Source organism: Hemiscyllium ocellatum, chromosome 33 (genome assembly GCF_020745735.1).
Source record: "Hemiscyllium ocellatum isolate sHemOce1 chromosome 33, sHemOce1.pat.X.cur, whole genome shotgun sequence".
NCBI lineage: Eukaryota > Metazoa > Chordata > Chondrichthyes > Orectolobiformes > Hemiscylliidae > Hemiscyllium > Hemiscyllium ocellatum.
Window position 1 is genome coordinate 5,123,189 of NC_083433.1, and position 25,286 is coordinate 5,148,474.

Consider the following 25,286-nt stretch of genomic DNA (forward strand, 5'->3'; position numbering starts at 1 on the left):
ACGTCGGTCCGAAGGCTTTCGGGAGAAAGCGGCGAGGGATCCTCATGTAGGAAGCTCCGTGACTTTGTACAGGTACGGTACACCTGAATGAGACAGAGGGCATGGTAAGGAGGGGGAGTAAGACTGCAGCACCAGTACCTCATGCCAGCTACCCCCCCTGTGTGAGACTCAGCAGTGATTGTCAGCAGAGAATTGGGGGGGGAGGGGGGCGTGCAGTGGTGGTGGGGGGGCGTGTGTCACTGAAATACAGTTCAGGCTGTTACATTGCAGCCTCTCGAATGTCAATATCTAGATAGTCACATCCTGGCTGTAATACCAGATGGTAACATCTGGAGGATAACATCTGGGCTACAATGTCAGATAATAACACCCAGTGTGTAACATCCAGACTGTAATGTCAGATTATAGCACTGTGTGTAACATCTGGAATATAATATTAGATTATAACACCCAGTGTGTAACGTCAGATTGTAACACCCAGTGTGTAACATCTAGACTGTAATGTCAGATTGTAACACCCAGTGTGTAACATCTAGACTGTAATGTCAGATTATAGCACCGTGTGTAACATCTAGACTGTAATGTCAGATTATAGCACCGTGTGTAACATCTAGACTGTAATGTCAGATTGTAACACCCAGTGTGTAACATCTAGACTGTAATGTCAGATTTTAGCACTGTGTGTAACATCTAGACTGTAATGTCAGATTGTAGCACTGTGTGTAACATCTAGACTGTAATGTCAGATTATAACATCCAGTGTGTAACATCTAGACTGTAATGTCTGATTGCAACACCCAGTGTGTAACATCTAGACTGTAATGTCAGATTGCAACACCCAGTGTGTAACATCTGGACTGTAATGTCAGATTGTAACATCTAATCAGTAACAAAGTCCCATCACACCCTGGTAATGATCTCCTCTAAACTCTTCCATCAGGGAGAAGATACACAAGCTTGAACGCACGCACCAACAGGTTCAGGAACGACTTCTTCCCTGCCGTTATCAGACTGATGAATGGACTCTCTAACTTCAAATAACGTTGATCTTGCTAATGTTGATCCTGCCTAGTGCACGCCCTGTGAGATGTAATTTGTATGTCTCTGTCCATTGTTCACTCAATGATCTGTCTGTCCTTGTTTACTATGAGTTGCCTGTACAAACAAAGCTTTTCACTGTACTTAGGTACACATGACAATAAACCAAATCAAATCAAATCAAATCTGGACTATATGTTTGATTATTACACCCGGTGTGTAGCACCTAGATTAAAATGTTGAATTATAACATCCAGTGTCTGGACTGTAATGTCAGGATTCTGACATATGGATTTTAACAGCTGGACGATAAAGCCTGAATTGTGTCACTGAGATTATAACTTCTGGATGATTGTATAAGCACTGACAATCAACAGCTGCTTAATAGTTGGGTTTATCCAATCCACTTTCTGTGGTATCACACAGTCAGTGTATGATGACTAACACTAAAGGACCTCTGCCAAACCATCATTCTCAATATAAGCAATTTTATATTGACACGTGGATCCTGGTTAATCTGATTCAGAAGTTGTATGTTACACTATTGAGATCAAAGCTCAGGCAAAGGAACGAATATGATGTTAGATATGAAACTATAACAGCAAGTGCTGAAGAAACTCAGCAAGGCAGGCAGAGAGAAACAGAGTTCACCTTCAGAGTCTGATGTTTTCTCTCCACAGGTGCTGCCTGACCTGCTGAGTTCTTGAACTGTCAATGATTCAAGGTCCATAATAATCTGTTTTTTCTCCCTCCTGCTCAACTCCATTTGAAACCCACAGGTCAAACTTTCCGACTGGGATGATACCTGGAATCAAGTTGACTCTGCTAGAAACACAACCCACCAGATCATTATTTCTCCCTGTCCCAACATCCCTGGATTTCTGTCATGTGACCAGGATTTTGAACAGAAGGGGCCATAAGTTATCTCATTCAGTGCAATATCACGCACTGTCACTACACAGCTCTCAGTTATAACACTCTGTCTGTCATACACACACCCTCACTGTGAGACTCTCCATTATAGCACTCTCTGTCATATTGTCCCTCACTGTGAGACTGTCAGATTTAACACTCTGTCTGTCACATTGACCCTCGCTGTGAGACTCTCCATCATAACACTCTCTGTCATATTGTCCCTCACTGTGAGACTGTCAGATTTAACACTCTGTCTATCACCCTGACCCTCGCTGTGAGACTCTCCATTATACCATTCCCTGTCCCTGTCACGCTGACTCAGTTGTAGTGCTCTCTGTTACACTGATTCTCAGTTTATGTCCTTCCATTTTAACAGTCGCCCCGTTATACCCCACCCTGAGACCCCCAGTTATAAACACTCTATGTTACTTCCCCACCTTCAGTCTGACCCTCTCAGTCCAATTGTCTCTCAGTAATTGAGAGAGATGCCTTCAGTCCTTTGTGAACTGCAGCTAATTACTTTCTTTTACCACTTCGCTATCACATGGCCCACCCTTAGTGTAAGACTCTCAGTTATCTCTCTCTCTCTCTCTCTCTCAATTACCCACCACTTGCTCGCTCTCTCTCTCTCTCTCTCTCAGTTACCTGCCACCTCTCTCTCTCTATATCTCTCTCTCAGTTACCTGCCACCTCTCTCTATCCCTCTCCCTCTCTCAGTTACCCGCCACCTCTCTCTATCTCTCTCCCAATTACCTGCCACCTCTCTCTCTATCTCTCTCTCTCTCTCAGTTACTACCCCCCCCCACCTCTCTCTTTCTATCTCTCTCTCAGTTACCTGCCACCGTTTTGTATCTCTCTCTCTCTCAGTTACCCCTCACCTCTCTCTCTATCTCTCTCTCTCAGTTACCCACCACCTCTCTCTCTCTATCTCTCTCTCTCAGTTACCCCTCACCTCTCTCTCTCTATCTCTCTCTCTCAGTTACCCACCACTCTCACAATTAGACCTTCATTGACTTTTCATTCTTTCCTGGGGAGTATTTATTATCCAGCCTTAATTTCCCCAAGAAGGTGGGAACAGCCTTTATTCTGGACCCATGTGAGAGGTTTTATAAACATTGGTTTTCAGGAAAGAAAGGAAGATTTGTAAAGTCCATCCTCCTATGCTGCTGCTTATCATCTATCCAAGGTTTTGCGTGTGAAAATGTTTCAATGACTCATCAACGTGTGGTCCATGTGAAAATCAAAGCAGTAAAGAGACATTAACAAATATTTTCAACTATCATATTGCCTACTCTGGTCTGTTTATTGAACCTGACACATTCAGGCAGACTAGGGTTGGATGAGAGAGAATTGCATTCTAATAGCACCTTTTGCAAAGTACTTCACAATTGATGAAGTTCATTAAAGTGTGTCAGCAAGGGTGCCAATTGGTGGCAAAGTCAATTCTGGTTGGCTGAGGTGTTTACCAAATTGACTCCTGGGATGGCAGGACTGACAAATGAGGAGAAAGGATTGCCTTTGGTTTGGAAGAATGGGGAGGGGGAGAGAGGGGGGAGCGGTTTTCATGGAATCCTACAGGACTGACTCAAAGGTAGAAGACAGAGGGTGGTGGTGGAGGGTTGTTTTTCAGACTGGAGGCCTGTGACCAGTGGAGTGCCACAAGGATCGGTGCTGGGTCCTCTACTTTTCGTCATTTATATAAATGATTTGGATGTGAGCATAAAAGGTACAGTTAGTAAGTTTGCAGATGAGACCAAAATTGGAGGTGTAGTGGACAGCGAAGAGGGTTACCTCAGATTACAACAGGATCTGGACCAGATGGGCCAATGGGCTGAGAAGTGGCAGATGGAGTTTAATTCAGATAAATGTGAGGTGCTCATTTTGGGAAAGAAAATCTTAGCTGGACTTATACACTTAATGGTAAGGTCCTAGGGAGTGTTGCTGAACAAAGAGACCTTGGAGTGTAGGTTCATAGCTTCTTGAAAGTGAAATCGCAGGTAGATAGGATAGTGAAGAAGGCGTTTGGTGTGCTTTCCTTTATTGGTCAGAGTATTGAGTACAGGAGTTGGGAGGTCATGTTGCGGCTGTACAGGATATTGATTAGGCCATTTTTGGAATATTGCGTGCAATTCTGGTCTCCTTTTCTTTTCCCTGGGGTGGGGGAGTCCCGAACTAGAGGGCATAGGTTTAGGGTGAGAGGGGAAAGATATAAAAGAGACCTAATGGGCAATGTTTTCACGCAGAGGGCTGTGTGTATGGATTGAGCTGCCAGAGGAAGTGGTGGAGGCTGGTACAATTGCAACATTTAAAAGGCATTTGGATGGGTACAAGAATAGGAAGGGTTTGGAGGGATATGGCCCAGGTGCTGGCAGATGGGACTAGATTGTGTTAGGACATCTGGTCAGCATGGACGGGTTGGACTGAAGGGTCTGTTTCCATGCTGTACATCTCTATGACTCTATGACTAGACAGAGGAAGGATGCTTCTATTTCTGGTTCTATTCTAGCTCTATTTCCGATGACCGGGGAGTCCAGAAATGGGGTCAAACTTAAGGATAAGGTGTTATGACTGAGATGAGGAGAAATGTCTTCACCCAGAGAGTGGGGAGCCTGTGGAATTCTCTGCCACAGGAAGTGGTTAAGGCCAAAACATTCAATGTTTTCAAGAAAGAGTTAGATATAGCTTAAGGGATCAAAGGGTATGGGGGAGGCCAGGGTTGAGCTTAATGCTCAGCTCTGATCATACTGAATGGGATAGCAGGGTCGATGGGCCAAATGGTCTACTCCTGCTCCTCCTGTTCATGTTTGCAGTGGAGAAAGCAACTGATAGAGCACTAAAGGCTCCTCACTCCCCAACACCTTCACATTTCTGTTGCTTATCTTATTCAGTGATGGGATGAGAGTGTCTCTGACTAGACCAACAGTTATTGCCCATCCATAAGTACCCAGAAGGCAGTTGAGAGTCATCCACATTGCTGTGGGTCTGGAGTCACATGTAGGCCAGACCAGGTAAGGACAGTAGTCTCCTTCCCTGAAGGGCATTAGTGAACCAGGTGGAGTTTTCCAACATTTCACAATGGCTAATCATCATTCGACCTTAATTCCAGTTTTTTTTTAACTGAATTCAAATGCCTCCATCCGTGGTATTAAGATTTGAAGCCACGTCCCCAGACCATTCCCTGGGTCTCTGGATCAATAGTTCCAGTGAGAATAACAGTCGGTTATCACCTCCCCTTGTTGTGAATCTTTAAAAGTTTGGCATTCTTGCATGTGTCCTGATGAGAACAAGAGAAATAAACCTGGGCAACACATCAATCTTTTCAGCAAGATCCCAGTTCGCTGCCACCAAACAACGGAATAAAGTAAGCATCGAGGAAGAAAGATGCTTGACAGGAGCGCTGTCAGAGGTGCAGGGGTTGAGTTACTTCGGAGATTTAAAATGGTTCTGAATCCACAGCTGTTTACAACAACAACTTATATCGCTGTAACACCTTTAAAGTGATCAAATGTCTCCAAGGTGCGTTGTAGAAGCGATTATAAAACAAAGCAAGACATTATGAGCTACAAGAGGTATGTCATTGATGGGGCGTTAAGGAGCGCAGTAGAGAAAGGAAGCTCACAGGAAACATGGAAGAGAATTCCAGCGTCTAGGCACTAGGGAAATGAAGGCTTGGACATTAATGCTGGAACAATTTAAATTAGGGAGCCAGAATTAATTGGAATCTCAGGTGTCAGAGTCAAGGATATCATAAAACAGCTGCAGAGTTTCCAAAAGTTGGATGATGAACAGCAAAGGTCATGATAACACAGGGAGAAAGTGAGGTGACATCCCGCGAGCAGACTTTAGTGAGGTCATTAGGAAACTGAAAAGCAGGACATCAAAAGCAGTAACGCCCAGCTTAGTCCCTATGCCACACCATAGTGAGTAGAGGAATAGAAGGATAGGGCAGGTGAACACATGACTGGAGACACAGTGCAAAAGAGAGAGCTTTAGCTTCCTGAGGCACTGGGAGTCTTGGACGGGTTACATCTGAATAGGAATGGGACCACCGTTCTCACTGGGAATGTTACAAATGCTGCTGGGGTGGCTTGTAACTGGATTGGCGGAGGAACTGGGTCCTGACAATTTGCTCAGGTGAAGAGAAAGCGAGATGGCATTGGAATTGCAAAACGTTAATAAGTGAGTGTCAAAGGCAGCAGAAACATAGGGTAGCCACGAAAATAGAAAGTTTAGCGACGATAAATAGAATATATTTGAATGCAAGGAGCCTGAGGAATAAGATAGATAATATGAGGGCACACGGCATGCATTTAAGGTGAGGGGAGAAGTTCAAAGGAGATGTGAGGGGTAAGTGTTTTACACAGAAAGTGGTAGGAGTGTGGAACATGCAGCCAGGGGTGGGAGTGGGGGCAGATACAATGGCGGAATTAAGAGACCTTTAGATGAGCACATGGATATGCAAGGAATGGAGGGAGATGGACCAAGGGTAGGCAGAAGAGATTAATTTAATTTGGTGTCACATTTGGCACAATATCAAGGGCCAAAGGGCCCATTCCTGCGCTGTACAATTCTATGTTCTATATTCAATATCAAAGCTATAATTGAGACTTGGCAGAAAGATGGGCAGTTGAAAATGTGTTGCTGGTTAAAGCACAGCAGGTTAGGCAGCGTCCAAGGAACAGGAAATTTGACGTTTCGGGCATAAGCCCTTCATCAGGAATGAGGAGAGGGTGCCAGGCAGGCTAAGATAAAAGGTAGGGAGGAGGGACTTGGGGGAGGGGCGATGGAGATGTGATAGGTGGAAGGAGGTCAAGGTGAGGGTGATAGGCCGGAGTGGGGTGGGGGCGGAGAGGTTAGGAAGAAGATTGCAGGTTAGGAGGGTGGTGCTGAGTTGAGGGAACTGACTGAGACAAGGTGGGGGGAGGGGAAATGAGGAAACTGGAGAAATCTCAGTTCATCCCTTGTGGTTGGAGGGTTCCCAGGCGGAAGATGAGGCGCTCTTCCTCCAACCGTCCCGTTGTTATGTTTTGCCGGTGGAGGAGTCCAAGGACCTGCATGTCCTCGGTGGAGTGGGAGGGAGAGTTAAAGTGTTGAGCCACGGGGTGGTTGGGTTGGTTGGTCCGGGCGTCCCTGAGGTGTTCTCTGAAGTGTTCCGCAAGTAAGCGGCCCGTCTCCCCAATATAGAGGAGGCCACATCGGGTGCAGCGGATGCAATAGATGATGTGTGTGGAGGTACAGGTGAACTTGTGGCGGACATGGAAGGATCCCTTGAGGCCTTGGAGGGAAGTGAGGGAGGAGGTGTGGGCGCAAGTTTTACATTTCCTGCGGTTGCAGGGGAAGGTGCCGGGAGTGGAGGTTGGGTTGGTGGGGGGTGTGGACCTGACGAAGGAGTCACGAAGTGAGTGGTCTTTGCGGAACGCTGATAGGGGAGGGAAGGGAAATATATCCCTGGTGGTGGGGTCCGTTTGGAGGTGGCGGAAATGACGGCGGATGATACATTGTATACGGAGGTTGGTGGGGTGGTAGGTGAGAACCAGTGGGGTTCTGTCTTGGTGGCGGTTGGAGGGGCGGGGCTCAAGGGCGGTGGAGCGGGAAGTGGAGGAGATGCGGTGGAGGGCATCGTCGATCACGTTTGGGGGGAATCTGCGGTCCTTGAAGAAGGAGGCCATCTGGGCTGTGCGGTGTTGGAACTGGTCCTCCTGGGAGCAGATGCGGCGGAGATGAAGGAATTGGGAATATGAGATGGAGTTTTTACAGGGGGCAGGGTGGGAGGAGGTGTTGTCCAGATAGCTGTGGGAGTCAGTCGGTTTGTAGGTCCACACCCCCCACCAACCCAACCTCCACTCCCGGCACCTTCCCCTGCAACCGCAGGAAATGTAAAACTTGCGCCCACACCTCCTCCCTCACATCCCTCCAAGGCCCCAAGGGATCCTTCCATATCCGTCACAAGTTCACCTGTACCTCCACACACATCATCTATTGCATCCGCTGCACCCGATGTGGCCTCCTCTACATTGGGGAGACGGGCCGCTTACTTGTGGAACGCTTCAGAGAACACCTCAGGGACGCCCGGACCAACCAACCCAACCACCCCGTGGCTCAACACTTTAACTCTCCCTCCCACTCCACCGAGGACATGCAGGTCCTTGGACTCCTCCATCGGCAAAACATAACAACGGGACGGTTGGAGGAAGAGCGCCTCATCTTCCGCCTGGGAACCCTCCAACCACAAGGGATGAACTCAGATTTTCTCCAGTTTCCTCATTTCCCCTCCCCCCACCTTGTCTCAGTCGGTTCCCTCAACTCAGCACCGCCCTCCTAACCTGCAATCTTCTTCCTAACCTCTCCGCCCCCACCCCACTCCGGCCTATCACCCTCACCTTGACCTCCTTCCACCTATCACATCTCCATCGCCCCTCCCCCAAGTCCCTCCTCCCTACCTTTTATCTTAGCCTGCTTGGCACCCTCTCCTCATTCCTGATGAAGGGCTTATGCCCGAAACGTCGAATTTCCTATTCCTTGGATGCTGCCTGACCTGCTGTGCTTTAACCAGCAACGCATTTTCAACTGTGATCTCCAGCATCTGCAGACCTCATTTTTTACCAGAAAGACGGGCAGCTCAATATTTTGGGTTATAGGGCGTTCTGAGATATGGCATCGGGGTGGGGGATAGTTGCAATATTGATCTAGTAATCAATTGTAGCAGTGAGGAGAAATATTATAGAGTTATTGAGTCATACACCATGGAAACAGGCCCTTCGGCCCAACCAGTCCGTGCTGATCATAATCCCAAACTAAACTAGTCCCACCTGCCTGCTCCTGATCCATATCCCTCCAAACCCTTTCCTATTCAACTGTACCCATATTCACCCAGGACGTTCATTCCTCATACAAACCACCCTCTGTGTAAAAAAATTGCCCCTCGTGTCATTTTTAAAACTCTCTCCTCTCACCATAAAAAAAAGTACCCCCTATTCTTGAAATCCCCCATCCTCGGGAAAAGACAACTTCCATTAACTCTATCTATGCCCCTCCTTCTTTTATAAGCAACTATAAGGTCACGCCTCAGCCTCCTACACTCCAATGAGAAAAGTCCCAGCCCAGGCATGGATGGCTGGGTGGCTCAGTGGCTAGTACTGCTGCCTCACAGCTTCAGGGACCCGGGTTCGATTCCCACCTGGGGCAACTGTCTGTATGGAGTTTGCACATTCTCCCTGTGTCTGTGTTTCCTCCCACAGTCCAAAGAGGTGCCCATAGTGAAGGTGTTTTAATCAGAGGGAAATGGATCTGGGTGGGTCACTCTTTGGAGGGTTGTTGGGCCAAATGGCCTGTTTCCACACAGTAGGGAATCCAGCATTTCTTTACAATTAAACCCCTCATTCCCAGCAACATCCTGGGAAATCTCTTCAGAAACCTCTCCAGCTTAATAATATCCTTCCTATCTTGGGACGATCATCAAATGAGACCATATGGGTTGGAGTAAGAAACAGAAAAGGGATAATCATGTTGCTGTCATGTATGATAAGGCCCCAAAAGAACAGTCAGGGAGAGGGAGACAGAGAGCATCTAAAACAGAATCACATTTTAGAGAGGTGGGAGATTACTAAAGCAGTAATCGTAGGGGATTTTAACGACCTTAACATTAACAATGATGATTATGATGTGCAAGGTGGGGAGGGAAAACATCCTATACCACATCCAGGAGAATATTTTAGGAAGCATGCAGCATGCCCAACCAGGGAGGGGGTGGGGGGGGGGAAGGTATTGTGGATCTACTGTTTGGAAATGAGCCTGGGCAGGTGGAAAGCCATAAGGTGTGGAAAGCCATTCGGCCCATTGACTCTGCTGCACCATTCAATGGGTTCATCTCTGGTCAAATAATCCTCAACATGACTTTCCTGCTGTTTCTTCATAACCCTCGACTGTCCTTACTGATTAAACATAGACAAGCAGGAGGCTAGAAGAACACAGGAAGCCACTTCTCTGTAGCTCCACTTACACCCACCCCCCAGTCCTGAAGAAGGGTTATACCTGAAACATTAACTTCACCATTTCCTGATGCTGTCTGGCTCGTTATGTTCTTCCAGTCTCCTGCCTGTCAGCCCTGATTCAATGGCCCAGTTATCACATTTATTTTGGACTGCATTCTTGTGTTAAACTCCAAGTGTCTGTACACATGCTCCATGTATCTGAGGAGGACAGAGTACGGAGAAGGTCTCAGGTGTACAGAGAACAAAGGGGTTGACTGCCAATTCCTCCCATTGACCAACCAGGTCGTACCCTCTACCTGTCTTCACCTATCCCCACCTCACCACCCTGCCCCCACCACCCCCTTTATCTGCAGCTCCCCCCACCCCCACCCCCAGTCCTGAAGAAGGGTGACATCCGAAAAAGTTGATTTCTGCGCCTCCTGATGCTGCCTGCCTTGCTGTGTTCCCTCTCCCTCCTGATGCTGCCTGCCTTGCTGTGTTCCCCCAGTCTCCTGATGCTGCCTGCCTTGCTGTGTTCCCTCTCCCTCCTGATGCTGCCTGCCTTGCTGTGTTCCCCCAGCCTCCTGATGCTGCCTGCCTTGCTGTGTTACCCCAGCCTCCTGATGCTGCCTGCCTTGCTGTGTTCCCCCAGCCTCCTGATGCAGCCTGCCTTGCTGTGTTCCCCCAGCCTCCTGATGCTGCCTGCCTTGCTGTGTTCCCTCTCCCTCCTGATGCTGCCTGCCTTGCTGTGTTCTCCCAGCCTCCTGATGCTGCCTGCCTTGCTGTGTTCCCTCTCCCTCCTGATGCTGCCTGCCTTGCTGTGTTCCCCCAGCCTCCTGATGCTGCCTGGCTTGCTGTGTTCCCTCTCCCTCCTGATGCTGCCTGCCTTGCTGAGTTCTCCCAGCCTCCTGATGCTGCCTGCCTTGCTGTGTTCCCCCAGCCTCCTGATGCTGCCTGCCTTGCTGTGTTCCCTCTCCCTCCTGATGCTGCCTGCCTTGCTGAGTTCTCCCAGACTCCTGATGCTGCCTGCCTTGCTGTGTTCCCTCTCCCTCCTGATGCTGCCTGCCTTGCTGAGTTCTCCCAGCCTCCTGATGCTGCCTGCCTTGCTGTGTTCCCCCAGCCTCCTGATGCTGCCTGCCTTGCTGTGTTCCCCCAGCCTCCTGATGCTGCCTGGCTTGCTGTGTTCTCCCAGCCTCCTGATGCTGCCTGGCTTGCTGTGTTCCCCCAGTCTCCTGATGCTGCCTGCCTTGCTGTGTTCTCCCAGTCTCCTGATGCTGCCTGCCTTGCTGTGTTCCCCCAGCATCCTGATGCTGCCTGCCTTGCTGTGTTCTCCCAGTCTCCTGATACTGCCTGCCTTGCTGTGTTCTCCCAGACTCCTGATACTGCCTGCCTTGCTGTGTTCTCCCAGTCTCCTGATGCTGCCTGCCTTGCTGTGTTCTCCCAGCATCCTGATGCTGCCTGCCTTGCTGTGTTCTCCCAGCATCCTGATGCTGCCTGGCTTGCTGTGTTCTCCCAGTCTCCTGATACTGCCTGCCTTGCTGTGTTCCCCCAGCCTCCTGATGCTGCCTGCCTTGCTGTGTTCCCCCAGCCTCCTGATGCTGCCTGCCTTGCTGTGTTCTCCCAGTCTCCTGATGCTGCCTGCCTTGCTGTGTTCCCCCAGTCTCCTGATGCTGCCTGCCTTGCTGTGTTCCCCCAGCCTCCTGATACTGCCTGCCTTGCTGTGTTCCCCCAGCCTCCTGATGCTGCCTGCCTTGCTGTGTTCCCCCAGCCTCCTGATACTGCCTGCCTTGCTGTGTTCCCCCAGCCTCCTGATGCTGCCTGCCTTGCTATGTTCTCCCAGTCTCCTGATACTGCCTGCCTTGCTGTGTTCCCCCAGCCTCCTGATGCTGCCTGTCTTGCTGTGTTCCCCCAGCCTCCTGATGCTGCCTGCCTTGCTATGTTGTCCCAGTCTCCTGATACTGCCTGCCTTGCTGTGTTCTCCCAGCCTCCTGATGCTGCCTGCCTTGCTGTGTTACCCCAGCCTCCTGATGCTGCCTGCCTTGCTGTGTTCTCCCAGTCTCCTGATGCTGCCTGCCTTGCTGTGTTCTCCCAGCCTCCTGATGCTGCCTGCCTTGCTGTGTTCCTCTCCCTCCTGATGCTGCCTGCCTTGCTGTGTTCTCCCAGCCTCCTGATGCTGCCTGCCTTGCTATGTTCTCCCAGCCTCCTGATGCTGCCTGGCTTGCTGTGTTCTCCCAGCCTCCTGATGCTGCCTGCCTTGCTATGTTCTCCCAGTCTCCTGATGCTGCCTGCCTTGCTGTGTTCTCCCAGCGTCCTGATGCTGCCTGCCTTGCTGTGTTCCTCTCCCTCCTGATGCTGCCTGCCTTGCTGTGTTCTCCCACCCTCCTGATGCTGCCTGCCTTGCTGTGTTCTCCCACCCTCCTGATGCTGCCTGCCTTGCTGTGTTCCCCCAGTCTCCTGATGCTGCCTGCCTTGCTGTGTTCTCCCAGTCTCCTGATGCTGCCTGGCTTGCTATGTTCCCCCAGCCTCCTGATGCTGCCTGCCTTGCTGTGTTCTCCCAGCCTCCTGTCTGTCTGCTATGAATTCCAGCATTGGATTAAAACCCTATCACAGCTGTGATTGCACTCAATGGCCCAATCTTGTTTATTGTCACTAGCAGCGTTTCTGGTTGAATTCCATTCGCATTGCTCTGCTCAGCTGATCACCTGTTTACATTCTCCTGCAGCTTATGGCTACCATCTTCACTATTTACTACATTTAGCGGCACGGTGGCTCAGTGCCTCACAGCACCAGAGTCCCAGGTTCAATTCCCCCCTCGGGTGACTGTCTGTGTGGAGTTTGCACATTCTCTCCGTGTCTGCGTGGGTTTCCTCCGGGTGCTCCAGTTTCCTCCTAAAGTCCAAAGACGTGCGGGTCAGGTGAATTAGCCATAGTGTGAGGTGCATTAGTCAGAGGGAAATGGGTCTGAGTGGGTTACTCTTCGGCGGGATGGGACCATTCGCCACAGCAGATTCGCTGCCAATGATTAGCCACTGCCCTTTGACCCCCGAAGACACTTAGCCACTGCCCATTGGCCACTGAAAACGATTCGCCACCGCAAATAAGTCATATATTTTGAAGGACTCGCAGATTTTTTTTGCCTCAAGAACTACAACTAATACTAGATTGGTTTGAATATAATTATATTGGACTCTACAAGAGACATGGCAGTAGCTGAAGGGCACCTTTGTATCCCCATGATAAGTGGTCGGTCTATGAGACAACAATAAATGATGAAGGTCGCACAAATAATCAGCTGAAGCCGGTCAGCAGAGAATTGCTTTTGTACTCGGAGCTCACCATCCAACCATATGGAAATTTATTGGAACGTTAATGAAAATGCAAAAGGGGTGAGATTTATCTAAGGAACAGCTGATAGCGGGTTACCCACCACGTATAAAGCTAAAAAAAACTCGAGACACATACCATAGAATTTAAAAAATTGTTCTTGAGTACGGTGAAAGAGATTCTTTGGAATATCTTAGATAAATAGCGCATGACTAACAAATGAACTGAAATTTCATTGTTTAATATTAATGTGAGATTTTACTGCCATTATAAAGATTTTTAAAATATATTTCCTTTTTCTGGTTAAAGTTTGTAACTCATTTTTATATATACGCCAATAAAATGATATTTATTTTATCTCTTTTTTTATCAATATGTAGTTGTATAAATAAAGGGGGCTGAGAAGTATGAAAGAACAGGCAGGAGGGAACACAATCAGTACATATATATATATATTTCCGGTGGCAAATAGTCTCCAGAGGTCAAACGGCCCCAGTGGAGAACCAGCAATGGCTAATCATCAGTGGCGAATCTGCCGTGGGGAATCGTCACCAACCCCTCTTCAGAGGGTCAGTGTGGGCTGGTTGGGCCGAAGGGGCTGTAGAGAATCTAATCTAAAAAAATCCTTGGTGGAGGCTTCCGGCCTAGTTTCCAGAGATCTGGAGTGGTGTTCTCAGTCTGATTTTACCTTCAGGGTATTCCATCGTCCCTAACCCAGGCTTTCCTCAAGCTCCGGACCCGATAACTAATCTGTGATAAACTTTGTCTGAATTTCACTTATTACATATGACTTTGGTCATTGATTTAGGTGCTGGGATGGGGCGACTTATAAAACCTTTCACCATATTTTCCATGGAAAAATATATGTGGTAATAAATTTCTGTTCTGTTGTACCAACCAATATCTGCTTGGTTGTACCCACTATATTCCAATGTAAGTCACCACAAGAGTAAGGATCCCAGCACCAAACCGACTGGAAACAGACTTCCACACATAGGCGCATCCATCTACCAGCATCTCCTGCTCTCAGCCTGGTTCAGATCCAATGTTGTCAAACAAGACCCTCCCTTAACTAACTCTGAGGAAGGGTCACTCGATCTGAAACGTTAACTCTGATTTCTCTCCACAGGTGCTGCCAGACCTGCTGAGCTTTTCCAGTAATTTCTGTTTTTGTCTCTGCCCTAGGAGAGTTTGGTAGGGGACAGTGTAGAGGGACTAAGCAAAAGTGAGTACTGCAGATGCCGGAAACTAGAGTCAGTGTGGTGCTGGAAATGCACAGCAGGTCAGGCAGCATCCGAGGAGCAGGAGAATCAACGTTTCAGGCAAAAGCCCTTCATCAGGAATACAGCTGTATTCCTGATGAAGGACTTTTGCCCGAAACATTGATTTTCCGGCTCCTTGGATGTTGCCTGAACTGCTGTGCTTTTCCAGCACCACTCTGATCTAGACAGTATAGAGGGAGTTTTACTCTGTATCCAACCCCATGCTGTCCCTTTCCTGAGAATGTTTGATGGGGGATAGTGTAGAGGCAACTTTACTCTGTGTCTAATCTGTCCCTGTCCGGAGAGTGTTTGATGTGGGATAATGTAGAGGGAGTTTTATTTTGTATCTAACCCCATGCTGTACCTTTCCTGAGAGTGTTTGATGGGGGGGGGTGTGCTGGCAGTGTTTAATGGGGGACAGTGTACAGAGAGCTTTACTCTTTATCTAACCCCATGCTGTCCCTGTGACTCTAAATTGGAAAATCTTTGTTTCTAAGCAGTTAGATCCCTTTCGGTGCTGGGCACAAAACTTGTGGAAAACACTAGCAGAGCTGAACTCTCGACTATGGAACATTCCTGCTTTCTGTCATCAACGGAATGACTTGGAAATGTTTGATCCGTGGTAAAGGTATTGAACAGCTATCAAAACAACCCAGAGAGCAGCTTAAAATATACCTGCGTGTGACCAGAAATAGAGTCTTTCTAAATCTGTCACACTCATCAGGCAGCCCTCGGGCCACCAGTACAAACAATGAGAGAACAATCAACTCTATTCAAAGGCCCAGTTGCTCTGTCAATAATTTGGGTTTGCAGTTTAAATTGCAGCTGATCTGAGGTGAGTGGGTGAGGAGCCCTCACCTGGCAGGTTCAGAACCTTAGATGCAATAACATCCGAGAGAGAATGAAATTAAAAATAAAAATTACAGAATATTAAAGCAATCCGTGTTGGGTGCGATTACTAGCAGACAGAGTCAAAAAGGCACACAGCACGGAAACCCTTCAGCCCAATTCATCCATGCTGACCAGGTCCCAAACTGAATTTGTGTCGTTTGCCTGCAGCAAGGGAGTGCAGACTGACCCCACTGTGTCTGTATCACTGACCCTGGGGAGACCAGACTGACCCCACTGTGTCCGTATCACTGACCCTGGGGAGACCAGACTGACCTCACTGTGTCCGTATCACTGACCCTGGGGACAGCAGACTGACCCCACTGTGTGAGTATCACTGACCCTGGGGAGACCAGACTGACCCCACTATGTCTGTATCACTGACCCTGGGGAGACCAGACTGACCCCACTGTGTACGTATCACTGACCCTGGGGAGAATAGACTGACCCCACTGTGTGAGTATCACTCACCACGGGAAGGGCACACTGACCCCACTGTGTCTGTATCACTGACCCTGGGGACAGCAGACTGACCCCACTGTGTGTGTATCACTGACCCTGGGGACAGCAGACGGACCCCACTGTGTCTGTACCACTAACCCTGGGGAGACCAGACTGACCCCACTGTGTCCGTATCACTGACCCTGGGGAGACCAGACTGACCTCACTGTGTCCGTATCACTGACCCTGGGGACAGCAGACTGACCCCACTGTGTGAGTATCACTGACCCTGGGGAGACCAGACTGACCCCACTATGTCTGTATCACTGACTCTGGGGAGACCAGACTGACCCCACTGTGTCCGTATCACTGACCCTGGGGAGAATAGACTGACCCCACTGTGTGAGTATCACTGACCCTGGGGAGGGCACACTGACCCCACTGTGTCTGTATCACTGACCCTGGGGAAAGCAGACTGACCCCACTGTGTGTGTATCACTGACCCTGGGGACAGCAGACGGACCCCACTGTGTCTGTATCACTGACCCTGGGGAGAATAGACTGACCCCACTGTGTCTGTATCACTGACCCTGGGGAGACCAGACTGACCCCACTGTGTCCGTATCACTGACCCTGGGGACAGCAGACTGACCCCACTGTGTCTGTATCACTGACCCTGGGGAGAACAGACTGACCCCACTATGTCTGTATCACTGACTCTGGGGAGACCAGACTGACCCCACTGTGTCCGTATCACTGACCCTGGGGAGAATAGACTGACCCCACTGTGTGAGTATCACTGACCCTGGGGAGGGCACACTGACCCCACTGTGTCTGTATCACTGACCCTGGGGAAAGCAGACTGACCCCACTGTGTGTGTATCACTGACCCTGGGGACAGCAGACTGACCCCACTGAGTGTGCATCACTGACCCTGGGGAGCGCACACTGACCCCACTGTGTGAGTATCACTGACCCTGGGGAGCACACACTGATCCCATTGAGTGTGCATCACTGACCCTGGGGAGCGCACACTGACCCCACTGTGTGAGTATATCACTGACCCTGGGGAGCACACACTGACCCCACTGTGTCTGTATCACTGACCCTGGGGAGTGCAGACTGACCTCACTGTGTCTGTATCACTGACCCTATGTGTGAAAAACCTGCCCCTTAAGTCCCTTTTAAATCTTTCCCCTCTCAGCTTAAACAGATGCACTCTAGTTCTGCACTCCCCTCCTCTGGGAAAAGATTTTGGCTGGTCCCCCCTATCCATGTATAATTGTATAAACCTCTATAAGGTCACTCCCTCAGCCTCTGACGCTCCATGGAAAAACATCCCCATCTATCCAGCCTGTCCTTATAACTCCAACTCCCCCAGTCCCAGTAACATTGTTGTAAATCTTTTCCGCACTATTTCCAGTTTAATGACATCCTTCTGATAGTGGGTGACCAGAATTGTAGGGAGTATTCTGAAAGTGGCCTCACCAATGCCCTGTACAGCTGCAACGTAACTCCCCAACTCCAGTCATCAATGCTCTGACCAATAAAAGCAAGCATACCAATTCAAAAGGGCCACAACACACTGCACATACCAGAACTGCAAAAAAAGGAAGAACACCTATACAATGTATTCGCTAAAAACGAATACCTGCGCAATTTCATCAACAGATGCCTAAGGGAAAGACAACGGAACGAGGACATGCCGCAACCCAAAGGACTAGCCACACTACCATACATCAGGAACATTTCTGAACTGACAGCCAGACTACTGCGACCACTAGGACTCATAACAGCACACAAACCAACAGCCACTCTCAGACAACAACTCACCAGAACGAAGGACCCGATACCCAGCATGAGCAAAATCAATGTAGTGTACAAAATCCCAAGCAAGGACTGCACAAAACACTACATAGGACAAACAGGATGACCGCTAACGATCCGCATCCATGAACACCAACTAGCCACGAAACGACATGACCAGCTATCCTTAGTAGCCACACACACAGATGACAAGCAACATGAATTCAACTGGGACAACACTACTATTATGGGACAAGCCAAACAGAGAACAGCCAGGGAATTCCTAGAGGCATGGCACTCATCCACAGATTCAATCAATAAGCACATCGACCTGGACCCAATATACCGGGCACTGCAGCGGACAGCTGGAACTGACAACCGGAAGCAGCAGATTCAAACCACTATAAATGCCGGAGGAAAGATCACAGAAGAGCTTCACAGGAGGCTCCCAAGCACTGAGGATGTCACCGAGACAGGGGACGAAACGTCTGCAACATAAATTCCCAGCTCGACGAACAGAACCACAACAACGAGCACCCGAGCTACAAATCTTCTCCCAAACTTTGAATATGATGCCATTTTCAATGTACTTTGTAACAGGGAGCACTAGAAACACAGAATGGCTTGTGGGATACATCACGGACACAAACAGATGGGGATCCAAATAAGGGATTGGACCAGGCTGTGTCCAAATCCTTGGAATTCCCTCCCTGAGGGCATTGTGGGTCTACTTACAGCATATGGACTGCAGAGGTTCAAGAAAGCAATTCTCAAGGGGCAATTAGGGACAAGCATTGACCACGCCCTATCAGTAAGTAAAAATTTTAAAAAGTGTATGAAAAGGCTACATTTCAGTGCTTTCTACTTTCTGTCTTAACACTCACTGACTTAACACCTAGCTGCATGCCCATTTTATCCTTGCCTTGCCTTGCTGTGGTAATTAGTGCAGTCACCCTCCGCAGGCAGCTCTGCCTAGTGGTCAGCTGTCCTCAGTCTGGGGTAGGTGGTGGGGCGGGCTGGCAGTGTGCTACATTAATCTCACACCTATCTCCACCTGTCTGCAGCAAAAACACACCGCGTATGGCAAATCCCAAGTCCAGGGCGGGGGGGTTTCCTGTCAGTCAGGTGTTTCCATCACAGCATGTCAAAGATGGCCTCCAATACCAGTCCAGGGAATTGGCCGTAGCTTGGGGGGGGGCGGTGCTGTCTGCAGGGGCTCTGTGCCTCTACATCCCAGGGCAGGGGTGGGTTACAGTCAGTGCCGGGGGAGAGGGTGAACATGGTTAGGAAAATAGGAACTAGAGAAGGTCCTTCAGCCCATCCAGCCAGTCCATCCAGACAAGGATGGCACAGTGGCTCAGTGGTTAGCACTGCTGCCTGAAAGCATCAGGGATCCCGTTTTGATTCCACCCTCGGGCAACTGTCTATGATGAGTTTGCACATTCTCCCCGTGTTTATGCAGGTTCGCTCGGAGTGGGGGAAAGTGAGGACTGCAGATCAGAGTTGAGAGTGTGGTGCTGGAAAAGCACAGCGGGTCAGGCAGCATCCGAGGAGCAGGAGAATCGATACTTTGGGCTAAAGCTCTTTGTCAGGGCATTCCTGATGAAGGGCTGATACCCAAAATGTCGATTTTCCCTTTCCTCTGAGTGCTCTGGTTTCCTCCCAGAGTCCAAAGATACACAAGTTAGAAGGATTGGTCATGGGGAAATTGCCCATAGTATCCAGGGATGTACAGATTAGGTAGATTAGCCATTGGAAAAATGGGGTGAGTTTGGGTGGGTGCTCTTTGGAGGGTCAGTGTGGAACTTGATGGATTGAATGTCCTGCTTCAACACCGTAGAGATTTGAACACACCAATGCCTTTTACACACACCATCCTCATAATCCTGTACAGTCCTAGTGATCAGAAACCTAACCATCTCTAGCACCAGCATCAATGGCCCTGTGTGGCAGACCATTCCAAAGGTTCACAACTCTCTGATTGAAACATTTTCTCCTCATCTCAGACCTAAGTAATATCCTCCCTATTTGTAAATTGCTCCCTCTGATTGTAGACTCCCAAACCAGGGGAAATAACTTACCTCCCTCTACCTGGTGGCTCAGTGATTAGCACTGCTGCCTCACAGCACCAGGGACCTGGGTTCGATTCCCCCATTGGGACACTATCTGCGTGGAGTTTGCACATTCTCCCCGTGTCTGCGTGGGTTTCCTCCCACAATCCGAAGATATGTAAGCCAGATGAATTGGCCGTGCTAAATTGCCCATCGTATTAGGTGTATTAGTTAGGGCTAAGTATAGGATAGGGGGGTGGGTTACTCTTTGGAGGGTTGGTGTGAACTTGTTGGGGCCAAAGGGCCTGTTTCCATCTAATTATTAGATTAGATTCCCTACAATGTGGGAACAGGTTCTGTTCGCCGAGCTGGAAGTTTTTGTTGCAAACGTTTCGTCCCATGGCTAGGTGACATCATCAGTGCTTTGGAGCCTCCTGCGAAGCGCTTCTTTGATGTTTCTTCCAGTATTTATAGTGGTCTGTCCTTGCCGCTTCTGGTTGTCGCACAAATCTTCGCACAAACTTTGAATGTGGGAACAGGCCCTTCGGCCCAACTCCACACCGACCCTCTGAAGAGCAACCCACCCAAACCCATTCCCCTACATTTACCCCTTCACCTAACACTATGGGCAATTTAGCATGGCCAGTTCACCTAACCTGCACATCTTTGGACTGTGGGAGGAAACCGGAGCACCCGGAGGAAACCCACGCAGACACGGGGAGAATGTGCAAACTCCACATAGACAGTTGCCCGAGGTAGGAAGTGAACCCAGTTCTCTGGTGCTGTGAGGCAGCAGTGCTAATCGCTGTGCCACTGTGCCGCCTAGTTATCTACACTTGTCTGTCCTTTAAGCATTTTGTAGGGGTCAATTAGCTCAATCTTCAAACCTCAGGAAAATATAGACTCAATCTCGCTTTCCTGGACAGTCCGACCATCCTAGGGACAAGTCTGAGGAACCATCATTGCACTATCTTGATGGCGATAAAATTGTTCTGAAGACAAGGAAATCAAATCTCCGCACAGTGCGGTCATCCAAGCTCCTATACAATTGAAACAGGATTTCATTACTGCAGTCCTGAGATCCGGGAGAGGGTTCAGAAAAGCTGAATCAGGATGTTGTCAGGAATGGAAGGTTTGAGTTATCAAAATAAACTGGAAAACTTGTGACTCTTTCAGCCTTCCAGCATAGGCTGAGGGGTGACCTTATAGAGGTTTATAAAATCATGAGGGGCATAGAATGACAAGGATCTTTTCCCAGGTGGTGGAGTTTAAACCAAGGGTGAGAGGAGTTTTCAGGTGAGAGGAGAAAGATGTAAATGGTCTTGGAGAGACCATTCCCTCCGCGGCTCCCTTGTCAGGTCCACGCTCCCCTCCCCCGACCACCACCACCAGGTTTAAAAAGGGGCAATTGTTTTTTTATACAGAGAGTGGTTCATGTGTGGAATGCACTGCCAGAGAAAGTGATGGACGCTGGTGCAGTCACAATATTTAAAAGATATTTAGTTAAATGCGTGAATAAGAAATGCTTAGGGTGAAATAGGCCAAGCACAGGCAGGTGGGACTAGTTTAGTTTGGGATTATGGGTAGCATGGACTGGTTGGGCCGAAGGGTCTGTTTCTGTGCTGGATGACAATGATTCTGTGATAGCTAACATTCCATAACCTTCCTTATAGCTTGCTGCAGCTGCGTGTTAATATTCAGTTACTTGTTCAGAAGGGTACTTAAGGGCTTTCTGCAAATCTACACGTTCCAATCCTTACCATTTAAGAAATACTGGGCACATTATTTTTTATTTAATTTTGGGGACGTGGACATCTCTGACTGGGCCCAGCGTTTATTGCCCGTCCCTAGTTGCCCCTTGAGAAGGTGGGGGTGAGCTGCCTTCTTGAACCGCTGCAGTCCATGTGCTGTGGGTAGACCCACAATGTCCTTAGGGAGGGAATTCCAGGATTCTGACCCAGTGACAGTGAAGGAACGGCGATATATTCCCAAGTCAGGATGGTGAGTGACTCAGAGGGGAACTTGCAGGGGGTGGTGTTCCCATGTATCTGCTGCCCTTGTCCTTCTAGATGGAAGTGGTCATGCGTTTGGAAGGTGCTGTCTGAGGATCTTTAGTGAATTTCTGCAGTACATCTTGTAGATGGTACACACTGCTGCTACTGAGCGTCGGTGATGGAAGGAATGGGTGTTTGTGGGTGTGGTGCCAATCAAGGGGGGGCTGCTTTATCTTGGATGGTGTCAAGTTTTCTGAGTGTTGTTGGGGCTGCCCCCATCCAGGCAAGTGGGGAGTATTCCATCACACTCCTGGCTTGTGCCTTGTAGATGGTGGACAGGCTTTGGGAGTCAAGAGTTGGGTTACTCACCACAGCATTCCCAGGCTCTGACCTGCTCTTGTAGTCCCTGTGTTTAGGTGGTGAGTCTAGTTTCTGGGTCAATGGTAACGCTCAGTATTTTGATGCTGGGGAATTCAGTGATGGTAATACCATTGAATGCCAAGGGACAGTGGTTAGATAATCTCTTATTGATGATGGTCATATCCTGTGGCATTTGTGTGGCATGAATGTTACTTACCATCTGTCAGTCTAAACTTGAATATTGTCCTGATCCTGGATATTTGAACATGAATTTCTTCAGTATCTGAAAAGTTGCCCCTAAGAGTTAGATTCAACATGATGGCCTTCCTTAATTAACTTGCATTTAACAGGGGTTAAGCTGATTCATTACGGCCAAAGAATCATAGAATTATACAGGACAGAAAAGACCATTGAGCCCATCAAATCTTCACTGATTAAAACTACCCAAAATCTACACTAATCCCATTCCATAAATGGACCTTAGGCTTGAAGTTTATCGTCTGTCAAAACTAATTAATTTAAAAAACATACATAAAATGATGAAAAAAAAAGCAAACAGGTTATTAGCTGGTCTTTGGAGAGATGTTTGTAAATGGAATGTTCAGTGTTTCTGTTCGCCTTCCTGCGGAACTTTCCTGGAGTAATTAACTGGCCTGTGATGATCCCTAGCTGTCATCACACACTGACACTCATTAAACATTCAGCCACATGCCTATCACAGGGACATACAGATCTCTCAATGCCCTCCACTCCTTCACTGACAGCAGGTTTATCAATCAGGTTAAAATTAGCTCTGTCAATATTTGGATTGCTGGTGTAAGAGCCTTTGAGAGGCAATTTTGAGCCACTTGTTTTTAAATGGTATCAGAACTGCCTTATTTGGGGGTAGTCTTGTGACTGGGTCAGGAGGTCATGGGTTCAAGATACCCTTCTGGAGAATTTATATATAAAATCCAAGGAAGGGTTGAGGGAGGTTTGCCCTCGTGAGATGTTAAATTGGAAACCTTTCTGTCCTGTCATGAGGATACAAAAGACCTCAAGGTCAATGTCTTGGGCCTTTGTTTCCATTCCAGTAAGTAAGACAATTAGGCCATATGAAATCGGAACAGGAGTAGGCCATTCGGCCCCTCAAGCCTGCTCCACCATTCAGTGGCATCATGGGTGATCCGACACTCCTCTTGTCCACCTTCCTGCCCTTTCCCAGTAACCCTTGATTCCCCGACTGACCAAGAATCTATTGCTCTCAGTCTTAAATATCCACTAGAACTCTGCTCTCCCACAACCCCCTGTGGCAATGAGTTCCACAGATCCCCCACCCAGTGGCTGAAGAAATTCCTCCTCATCTCAGTTTGAAAGGGTCGCCCCCTTTACTCTGAGGCTATGCCCTTTTAATGAAACCATCTTCTCCACGTCCACTCTATCCAGGCCTCAAAGTAGGGTGGCACGGTGGCACAGTGGTTAGCACTGCTGCCTCACAGCACCAGAGACCTGGTTTCAGTTCCCGCCTCAGGGAGACTGTCTGTGTGGAGTTTGCACGTTCTCCCCGTGTCTGCGTGGGTTTCCTCCGGGTGCTCCGGTTTCCTCCCACAGTCCAAAAATGCGTGGGACAGGTGAATTGGCCATGCTAAATTGCCTGTAGTGTTAGGTAAGGGGTAAATGTAGGGGTATGGGTGGGTTGCGCTTCGGCGGGTCGGTGTGGACTTGTTGGGCCGAAGTTTTCACACTGTAAGTAATCTAATCTAGTCTCTAAATCTCAGTCAGATTCCCCTTCATCCTTCTAAACTCCATTGAGTACAGACAATGTCCTCATATGACAAGTCCTTCCTCCCCAGGATCATTCATATAAACACCAACACATCCTTCCTTACATACAGGGCCCAAAACGGCTCACAATATTCCAAATGTGGTCTGAATTGTACCTTCCACAGCCTCAGCATACATCCCTGCTCTGGTATGCCAGCCCTCTTGAAATGAATGCTAACATTGCATTTGCCTTCCTAACTGTCAACTGAACCTGCACGTTAACCTGAAGAGGATCCTGAACTAGGACTCCCAACTCCGTTTGTGCTTCTGATTTCCAAAGCCTTTCCCTGTCTAGAAAATAGTTTATGCCTCTATTCTTCCTATCTAAGTGTTCAACCTCACACTTTCCCACATTGTATTCCTTCTGCCACTTCTTTGCCCGCTCTCCCAGTCTGTCCAAGGCCTTCTGCAGCTTCCCCATATCCTCAAAAGTACCTGTCCATCCACCTATCTTTGTGTCATCTGCAAACATAGCAACAGTGCCCTCAGTTCCTTCATTCAGCTCGTTAGTGTATAACATGAATAGCTATGGTCTCAACACGGACCCCTTACGGAACTCTACGAGTCACCGGCTGCCATTCTGGAGAAGACCCCTTTATCCCCACTCTCTGCCTTCTGCCAATCGGCCAATCCTCAAACCATGGCAGTACCGTGCCCCTAACACTGTGGGTTCTTACCTTATTAACAGCTTCCTGTGCGTCACCTTGTCAAACACCTTCTGGAAATCTAAATAGATCCTGTCCATTGGCTCTCCTTAACCTAAATTGATCGGTGACTAGTAGAGGAGAAGATGGTTTCACTAAGAGGGCACAGCCTCAGAGTGAAGGGGGCGACCCTTTCAAACTGAGATGAGGAGGAATTGCTTCAGCCACTGGGTGGGGGATCTGTGGAACTCATTGCTGCAGGGGGCTGTGGGAGAGCAGAGTTCTAGTGGATATTTAAGACTGAGAGCAATAGATTCTTGGTCAGTCGGGGAATCAAGGGTTACTGGGAAAGGGCAGGAAGGTGGACAAGAGGAGTGTCGGATCACCCATGATGCCACTGAATGGTGGAGCAGGCTTGAGGGGCAGAATGGCCTACCCCTGTTCCGATTTCATATGGCTTTATGGTCTTACTTACTGGAATGGAAACAAAGGCCCAGGACATTGACCTTGAGGTCTTTTGTATCCTCATGACAGGACAGACTTTATTCCTGATGAAGGGCTTTTGCCCGAAACATCGATTTCGCTGCTCCTTGGATGCTGCCTGACCTGCTGTGCTCTTCCAGCACCACTAATCCAGAATCTGATTTCCAGCATCTGCAGTCATTGTTTTTACTCCTTAATCTAAATTGCTCATTACCTCCTCAAAGAATTCTAACAGAATTGTCAGGCATGACCACCCCTGATGAAGCCATGCTGACTCAGCCCTATATTACCATGGACTTCCAAATAC